At 40.1% G+C, this 9,916-nt stretch overlaps 1 long non-coding RNA gene across 1 annotated transcript; it reads right to left on the bottom strand.

The window, feature by feature from the left end:
• Window positions 1-5,043: 5,043 nt before the first annotated feature.
• LOC117082039 lies at window positions 5,044-9,713 on the bottom strand. Its single transcript, XR_004436427.1, has 3 exons — window positions 9,618-9,713; window positions 9,131-9,264; window positions 5,044-5,125 (listed from the first exon to the last, which is right to left on the bottom strand). It is a non-coding gene; the product is annotated as an uncharacterized LOC117082039 (long non-coding RNA).
• Window positions 9,714-9,916: the final 203 nt, after the last annotated feature.

Raw genomic sequence — 9,916 nt, 5'->3', positions numbered from 1 at the left:
CGGTGGCTCAAGCCTGTAATCCCAGCACTTTGGGAGGCCGAGACGGGTGGATCACGAGGTCAGGAGATCGAGACCATCCTGGCTAACACGGTGAAACCCCGTCTCTACTAAAAAAATACAAAAAACTAGCCGGGCGAGGTGGCGGGCGCCTGTAGTCCCAGCTACTCGGGAGGCTGAGGCAGGAGAATGGCGTAAACCCGGGAGGCGGAGCTTGCAGTGAGCTGATATCCGGCCACTGCACTCCAGCCTGGGCGGCAGAGCAAGACTCCGTCTCAAAAAAAAAAAAAAAAAAAAAAAAACATATTGATATTGGGAACTACACCTACTTATTTTCAAATGTTGAAACAACCTTATATTTCTGGGATAAATTTCAATGAATTATCCTACATTTTTCTCATTTTGCTGGATTTCACTTCTCAAAATTGTGTTACTGATTTTATTTGTCCCTGTGTATGTGGAGTATTGTTCTGTAGTATGTTTTTCCTGTAATGCCTTTGTATGGTTTTGCTTTCACAGTAGTTCCAGTTTCATCAAATAAGTTGAGATCGTGATCTCTCCTCTTTTATTTTTTGGAAGACATTGTACTGAATTATGAGTATTTTTTCATAAATTGTTTTGTAAATTTTATCAGGGAAAAAGTACAGCCCTGTAATTTTATTTCTTTAGTGAATTAATGGTGATTTTGTTGGTCTACTTCTTGGTTGAGATTGGAAACTTTCTTTTTAATCCCTCAAATATATTGCCTTACCATTATTTTAATACCTCCTATGCTTTTATTACCACTAGAGTTTATAATAACATCATTAATTTCATTCCTAATATTGGAAATTTGTCTATTTTCTTTTTTTCCTTAATCACACTAGAGTTTTAGAAATCATATTCATCTTTTCAAAGGATTAGTTTTGGTGTCACTGATTTTCTCTAAATTTTTCTGTTTTCTATTTCATTTTTTTAATCTTTATAATTTTCCTTTCCACTTTCTTTGCATTTAATTAGCTATTCTTTTTTAGTTTCATAATCCTGGAACTTATATCGTGGAATTGAAACTTTATTTTCTTTTCTAATATAAATATTTTAAGGCTATAAAGTCTCCTCTAGGCACTGCTTTAGCTGCATCTTACCCATTTTTATGAATTCTACTACATTTTTATTCAATTATAATAAATTATAACCTTTCTGATATTTCTTCTTTGACCATTGTACATAAAATACTGTCGTTTAATTTTCAAATAACTGGATATTGTCATACTCTTGTGTTCCTGAATTTTAATTTAATTCTGATGCGTTCAGAGAACACACTTAGTATTATTTCAGTGACTTTATACCTGTTAATATGTGCTTTATGGCCAGGAGTACAGTCTTGATCACTACTATGTGTGCACTAGAATATTATCCGTACCCTCTGCAGGTGGGTGCAGTAATCGGCAAATGTCAATACACTCAAGTTGGGATGGCAGGGCTGTTCAAGGCTTCTGGACTCTGATTTCACCGTGTTTAATAATTCCATCAATTAATAAGAGAGGGGTGTTAAACGCTCCAAAAACAATTTTGGTTTTATCTATTTTCTTTTCTAGTTCCATCAAATTTACCTTGAACCTTTGTTCTTAGTTGCATACACATTTCAGAATAATATTTTCTCTGGATAAATTAACTTCTTCAATATTATATGCCTTTATACCTGGTAATCATACTCCTTAGGCAATCTAACTTGATATTAATTAGACACTTTTGCTTACTTTGGACTAGTGGGTTTCCTTAGCATTCTTTGAATTTTGTCTTACAATTTTATGTCTTTATACTTAAAGAGAGTTTAAATAGACATCCTACCACACCTTGCTGTTTATCTAAAATGAGAATCTCTGTTAATATCACTTACATTTAATATAATTATTGATGTGGTTGTGTTTAAATGCAGTAGCTTGTTAACTGTTTACCATTTCCCCATCTGTTCTTTATTCCTTTATTCTCTTTCTATGTATTGCCTTGTGTTAAATGAGTATTATTATTATTCCATTTTATTTTACTATTGGCCTATCAGCAGTGCTTTAAAATGTTTATTTATTTATTTATTTATTTGAGACAAGGTCTCGCTCTGTAGCCCAGGCTGGAGTGCAGTAGCACGATCACAGCTCACTGCAGTCTCGACCTCCTGGGCTCAAGTCATCCTCTTGCCACTGCCTCCTGAATAGCTGAGATCACAGGTGTGCACCACACCCAGCTAATTTTTTAATGGTCTGCAGAGATGGGGTCTCGGTGTGTTTCCCAGAGTAGTCTCAAATTCCTGGGCTCAAGCAATCCTCCTGTCTCAGTCTCCCAAAGTGCTGGAATAACAGGTGGGAACCGCTGGGCCTGGCCTGAAATTTTTAATTTTTTTCTAAGATCTGCATGTGCACATTTAATTTAATTTATCAGAATATACCTGTGACTGTCATTAGACAAGTCAATTATCCTCTTCACCCTCCCTGACATGCAGGATTATTTCAGTGCTCCATCACAGCCCCTACGTGCTCCATGGGCCCTCCTTTCAAGGCTCTTGTCACGGTTGCTATCTTATATACTTTCTTCTGAGTGGTGATTTGACTAGTGCACCTTCTAATATAATCTATGCTATAATCTAAGAAGACAGGAGACAGATCTGTGCTATTCTATTGCCTAAGTCCACATGCAGAATCAGGTACATGACAGTGTGTAAGGCACTAGAGAGTATATACTTACTGAATCAGAAAATAAGTCAATGAACAAATACAGAACGGGATTTTTCTCCAAATATTTCATTCTACATTGGGAACATATCCCTTCCACCACAAACCCTCCTCTGTTCCCTCTGTTGTCTAAATATCAATTAGAATCTTCTACTTGGTACTAGGCCTGTATTTCACTTCATGTCTTTTTTCTTTCTCTCCTCTTTTTTTACATAAACACCACATACACACACACACATGCTTACACACATATACATATCTAAGCTTTTAAAAAATAGTTCTTAATTTTAATACAATCTTCACATACATATTTGATATATATATACGACGTATAATAGAAATATGTATGCAAACACAAATTTAATATAATTTTCAAGACATTTCTGACATGAATATAAAACAGACCAGTGTGACTCAATTGAGGGCTATACCAAAATTCATATTTAGATGAAATACACCTCTACTCGGCTCCTCTTAACACGTGTTTTAACTTCTTGTGCCCAAACTAGGTCATGTATCAACAAAGAAAAATGGTTTCTGCCCTATGGTTATTTGAGAAATTGATTAAGAAAGTTAAGTCAGGCCGGGCGTGGTGGCTCAAGCCTGTAATCCCAGCACTTTGGGAGGCCGAGGCAGGCGGATCACAAGGTCAGGAGATGGAGACCATCCTGTCGAACACGGTGAAACCCCATCTCTACTAAAAAAAAAAAATACAAAAAACTAGCCGGGCGAGGTGGCGGGTGCCTGTAGTCCCAGCTACTCGGGAGGCTGAGGCAGGAGAATGGCGTGAACCCGCGAGGCGGAGCTTGCAGTGAGCTGAGATCTGGCCACTGCACTCCAGCTTGGGCGACAGAGCGAGACTCCGTCTCAAAAAAAAAAAAAAAAAAAAAGAAAGTTAAGTCAGATTTGCGGTGCTAGACCTGAAAAGAGGTAGGAAGTAATTAGCGTAGGGTCAAACAAATTTGAATCCTGAAAAAGCCCGACGGATTCAGACACCCGTTTCCATTGTTATTTAGTTGATTTGAATATCAATTAGGAAATGTCCTTACATGTATGCTACCTGTGAAACTTAGAAAACTGCCTTCATTTCCGTCAGAAGATGAATTTGAAATTTATATTTCCTTTTCCTTTAACGATGTTGACATTCTCCTTGATTCTTATGTCGTCCCATTCCAGGGATTAAGGGGTGCAGCTCTCTCGACCCCTTCGAAGGAAAGCACGTCAATCTCCCGTTCTAGACGGGGTGGCGCTGGGTGCGCCTTCACCCCCAGCCCGGGCTTTGCTGCGCGCTGTCCATCCACGCAGCCCAGCCTGCTGAGGCCCCAGTTCTGCCGTTTTCCCCGTGCTTACTCTCGGGCACAGCAATCGATTTGGACAGTGAAGTGAGTCCCGTGGCAGGCATGGCTTGAGGGCTTCTCATAAAGGACCATAACGTAAACTGTGCCCCTGGCTTGTCGCCTGGAAAGTTGACAGGCCACCACCACCCTGGCGGAGCGCCTCCATTCGCCGCGGGGCCCACCGCCGCACGGTCCCTCGGGCCTGCAGGGGGCGCGGTGCAGGGGGCGTGGCGATGTGTCGGTGCAGGGCGGAAGCTGCCAGAGTGACTTCAACTCCAGGACTGAACGCCAACAGCAGAATAGAAGAACTTGGCCGCTGAGCCAGAGAGAAACCAGAAAGGCAAGGACACATGAGGAAGAGAGATATGAATACTCAAGAAGAAGGAGAATAAAGCCCAGGTGGCTCACGGGTTTACCCATGGTCCCCCGTCTAAACCAACCTGACTCTTACCAGTGCCTGCCTGCAGGTGGGTGGCATCAAAGGACAGTGCCCCGACCTGGACAGCGCCTCCAACGAGAGGGCCTGATGGATGACCCCGGTCCCTCCCTCTTCCAATACTTAAATCCTTCCCACAGCACTGGACTCTGTGAATGTCCAGCCTCTGTGTGTCCCCTGTACCCACAACTCACAAAAGCTAAGTACTGGAGATCAGCACCCTCTTCTTATTGAGCCCAAAGCTGCCTCCTTTAAATTTCACACATTGGATTTAGCTGAATCCAGAGGTCCAGACTTCATATTCCTGGAAAACGTGTTGTGCCTCCGACTCTCTGCCTCCCCAGGCTAGAATTTCAACAGTTACTCCAAGGACATCCTATCATTCTTGCCACTATTTAAAAAAAAAAAAAAACCCCACTTCCCATGCCGTTATTAATGTATGAGGTTCAAAACTGCACAAAAGTCTTCATATATTGTCCAAAAAGTCAGAATAAAGGAGAATATGCTTCTTCCCAAACCACGCTCCCAGAAATGCAGCTTTCGCCTTTACCTGGGGGCTCAGGTCACAGCATCATATCACACCCGGTGAGAAACAGGATTGAATCCCTCCGTCTTTCCAAAAGAAAGCCAGAGACAAAGTTTTCATGTTTCTGGAAGGTTATGTGCAAAGGAGAGAAAGAAAATAACCCAAAATGAGAGGAACATTTTATTTTTATACTCACGTATTTGACTTTTTTAAAGAAGAAACTTTCTTCAATTCTTAAAAGAACTAGATAACAAAATAATTCTTCAGAACTTCTTGACCTAAATGCTATGATCGAGTTGTCTTTTCACTTCGGAAAGGATTTTTTAAACCACTTATCCAAATGCATATTTTGAGAAGTGACTTTATTTTTCTGTTGTACATACATATTAATAGAAACTCTCATAGAATGCCATTGAACTATATCTTCATCAAATCTGAGAAATGTAGAAATCCAAATTCTTGAATAGGTCACCATTTCAAGAAATGTGAGTTGTGTCGCATTTTGATGCTTTAAATCACATGGGCTGATAAAAATAATGTTCTTCCATTTCTCTGCATAATGCGCCCTCTACCACCCACCCAGCAATTGTATCAAGATGCAAACAGCCATGATCGCTGAGTGATAGCTGGAGAGATTTGGCCTAGCATAAGTTCTGGCATCACACACAATTGGCTGAGAATTGCAGCTCCACCACTTACTGGGAGTGTGAAATTGGGAAAATTGCTTAACCACTCTAGGATGAATTATCGTAGGCAGCAGACACCGGTCATGGAAAGGGTGGTTGTGAGGATGCTGAGAGGTACCAGGGACCGTCTCCTTCCCCATGAGCAGCTACTCCTGTTTCCTATCATGAAGACTATGGGTTGCATTCTCATGCTTCTCAGCCATAAAATAAGTTAGGAAAACCTGGGACATATGGAGCATGGTTTGTTAATTCCTGCCTTCCTTGATTTACATGCACAAGGCTACTGCCCATTCCTGCATGATTACCTTTGTTAAAAACACCTTTCTCTTGTTCTAACTAGACTCTAATTTGGGGAAACCAATCTAAAAGTAGAAGCCAGCGGAGCAAACACGAAGTGCAGCCTCTGCTCCACCCTGGCCACGGACCACGCAGCTCAGTGACCCAGAGCATCAGCTTCACCTAGAGCTTGTCAGATGTTCTGATTCTCTAGCTCCAGCCCAGACCCCCACGTTGCAATCCACAGTTTAACTCATTTCCCCAAGAATTCACAGGCTCTGAGGTGCCCCACTCAAGACTGCCACAAGGGGAATGAGAAAGAGGATGAATACAGCATAGTGTGGACTCACAGAACACAGGGCAATGTGGGCGAGACCCGGGTGAACCCCGTAATTGCACACAGGAGGAATTTGTCAAAACACAGAAGTTATTTTCTACAAATTCTAATTGTGATGAGTCAGAACTGGATCTCAATATTGCATTAAATTCACAGGATCATTCTGACTACCTTTTGGGCCACATGAAAGAAAGAAGATCCTAGAACCAAAACTAGAGGATGAGTAATTTTATTTACATCACTGTTGTTGAGTTGGATGGGACTTGCACCTGCCTGGTACGCCACAGTCTCTGTGCTGGCACTCAGAATGTGTAGAGAGAATAGTGCTGAGTGAAGGAGGGAACCAGAGTCAAGTCACAGGAAATAAAGGAACCTTGTTGCATGTGCCAATGAAATATTAGATTGCTTTCAGCTCATATGAATGATCTGGGGAAGAGTTTGCTGGTAGCAAGAACATCAAGAGTTTTTTTGCAAACTGATTAATTGAACATTAACAGCTTGTTTTCATGTGCGGTTTACTCAATTTATATAAGCAATTACTGAATTTGCATGTACAAATGGATGCAGCTGCAAAGCCTAAGGTATTTTTTATTAGATCTACTAAATTTGAATCAGAACACAGGTTTAAAAGTAGCATTTGACATAGCTGCTTCTGCTAATGACAGAGAACAGCATCCTGTATTTGAAAAAGGTTATTGGGAAGGTCAGTTTTACCAAATGAATTAATTGGACTCGAAATGCATGAAATCTTATTTCACAGTTAAAAGGCGAGAATCACATCCTACCTTGATCAAGTCCTAACTCCTCAACTGTTTTAATTTCGTTATTTAGAAACAAAACAGTGGAGTACAGGTAACCTACAGTGAAATGTGTTTACCGCAGTGATGTTAATGCCTATTTCAGTTTATTGCATCACATGGATGCCACTTTGTTTATCAAGCATTTTCCTCGTGATTTCTCACTGGAATATGAAGGATGGGTAATACACTTCAATGCTGTGGTAGATAATTTTTATCAAAATTTGGCCTAGTACACACTGAAATTTCTTTAGATTGTATCTTCCTGATTTTCCTGCTTTCTTGGCTCTGGTACCTACATTCTGAACTAAATAAAGGTGGTTTCCTATATAAACAAGGAAAGGATGTTATTTTAATTTCTGATTAATCCTAAGCAAAGAGAATTTCATTGCACATCTGTGTAGATACCTCCAAATTCTTGACAATATACTGAATAGATTTGAGGGTTATTAGTAAATTCGTGTTCTTGGGAGGTTTCTTCATGCTTTACGTAGTAAATTAATTCCAGAAGAATCTTCCAGATGATGTTTAAAATCATTTGTATACAAAAGTTACTATTGTGATATTCGTTTCAAGCTTTTCAAACCAGACAGAAGTGCTCAAACATTCCTATATTTTAAATTATGTTAGTGCACAGTAAGCTAAATAACTTGCAACTCCCTGGTTATAAATCTAACAGGGTCTTTCAATCTCAGATATTTCCAACCTTTTTATCTTCATTAACGTAAATCAAAAAGAGTTGAGGTGACAATGAGAGCTTGTTCAACCCATAAAACAAATCCAATAAATTTCAACTTGTTTGAGGCATTGCCACAGAACCTAAAATACCCTTATGAGAATTTATAACAATGATTTGTTCCTTCAAGCCCTCATGGATGTTCCATTTTATTGTTTCTCTTGATTTATAAATCACCTTGGACATTTTTGGCGATGGAGTCCTATTACCTTCCCTTTAGTGCTTCGTGAGTTTCAAGCTTTTCTGGGATGAAAGCGTTTTATATTTCACGGAATTCAGTGGCAATTTGTATAGATGGACTGAGGAAACGTCTCCAGACGGTATCAGTCTAAATGGTACAATACACTCAAGGCTAAATGGTCTTAATTATGAAATCACACATATGTGTGCTTGTGTCTCAGTTATTTACTCAGTTGTCAGGCATTAATGCAAGTTTCTTATTAGCTACTGTTATTTTCTGTAACAACAGATAAGATGAGGTATGCCAGGTACTGTGCAAGTGGGTTTATGTGTGTTCCATTCACACAGCTTGCAACACAGCCCTGTGACGTAGACGTTATCATTATCCCCACTCTGCAAATAAGAAAACGGTGGGGCCCAGGAGAAAGGGCAAAACCTGTTCCAGCTCCCACATCCAATCAATGGTCAATTGAAGATCTAGTGAATGGGTTCCAGTAAATGGCACTGAAACCAATTTGCCTTGGATGTGTAGCTGAAAACACTCAGAGATTATAGTCAGGAGAGGAGGATTTGAGTCCAAATACTATCATTAACCAGGTTTTGGGGCTTGACTTCTGGTACTTCTCAGGTTTTACTGTAAAACCTGAGTTTACAGTTTCTCAGGTATTACTGTAAAAGTTGGGCTTTTGAACTGCTAAGCTATGTTCCCACCAAAACATTATAGAGTCTAATGAAAACCATTAAATGTATTTTTCAAAGTTTCTTGGTGACTTTTAGATTATCATCCTGAATTTCAAATTCCAGTTTTAAACTATTCAGATTAAAACATGTAAGAGATCTGAAGCCCTCTGATTCCTCTGAAAATTGAGCCCCTTTCAAAACATACACTCTAGATTTCGTTTCTTTTTTAATCGAAATTTCCTCAGGTTCATTATTCATAGTTAAAACACTCAATTGTGTTTAAAAGCACCATTATGGTACCTGGACCCAGGCCATTCACTTTAAAGCGTTCGCTTGCCCTTCCCACACCCCTGGGCAATAAACACCCTCCCCACACCCCTGGGCACTAAGCACTGCATCCCCAGGGAGGGGGGAGGAGGGAGGACATGGAACTGACCTCTTGACCCCTTAGGGGCAGCTTCTAGTCTTCCACCAGCATGTTTCTGGGAACCACATTTCAACGTGTGTTTCTTTACGTCTTTCTAGCATGATCGCTTTCATCTGTTCATACCTGGTTTGGCATCACTGTTACTTTTTATAAAAGCAGGATTGTATTAGGCAGGTTAGAACATATGAAGTATCAACATTTGGAAATTTAAAAATGTGAGGACTGTTTGTTCACAGGTGTGCAGGATTCTATCCAACTTGTTTCATCCCGAAAAACCCCATGGCCTGTGTCAAGCTTCTGATGTGCTCAGTCACAGATCCCCTCCCTGCAGCCACCAAGACGGTCTGCCCAGACCACATCATGGGTGGAGCTGTCACTGGTAACTGGCACTGCCCCAGACATGGCACTAAATGGTGAAGATCCTTGACATTAAGACAAGATTGCCCCTGGTTCTCCTGCTATTTCAACCCAAAACCCTCTTCAGAAGCAACCTTACCAAGTATTCTTTGATGCTTGCATCTGAACCGGGACCAAGCTTTCTGGAAACTACCCAATAAATCATCACTGAACAGAGAGAGTCATTTTTTCCCCATATTGCCTGCAATAGAATATATTCACAACACTTCGTATTTCATTATAATTATCAGCAAAATGACTTTCACTGAATTTTATTTCTTCTCTTAATAAAAAGAGTCTCTGAAGTGAATAATACAAATTTTCCTCTCATTTTTATACATATAACCCATAATATAATAATCAGAAATAAATGACCCCCAAAATAGATGACAAAGGACA

The sequence above is a fragment of the Trachypithecus francoisi genome, unplaced genomic scaffold (genome assembly GCF_009764315.1).
Source record: "Trachypithecus francoisi isolate TF-2019V2 unplaced genomic scaffold, Tfra_2.0 Lachesis_group9, whole genome shotgun sequence".
NCBI classification, from domain to species: Eukaryota; Metazoa; Chordata; class Mammalia; order Primates; family Cercopithecidae; genus Trachypithecus; species Trachypithecus francoisi.
The sequence above is the reverse complement of the archived record's forward strand: the minus strand, read 5'-3'. Positions and strand labels throughout refer to the sequence as shown.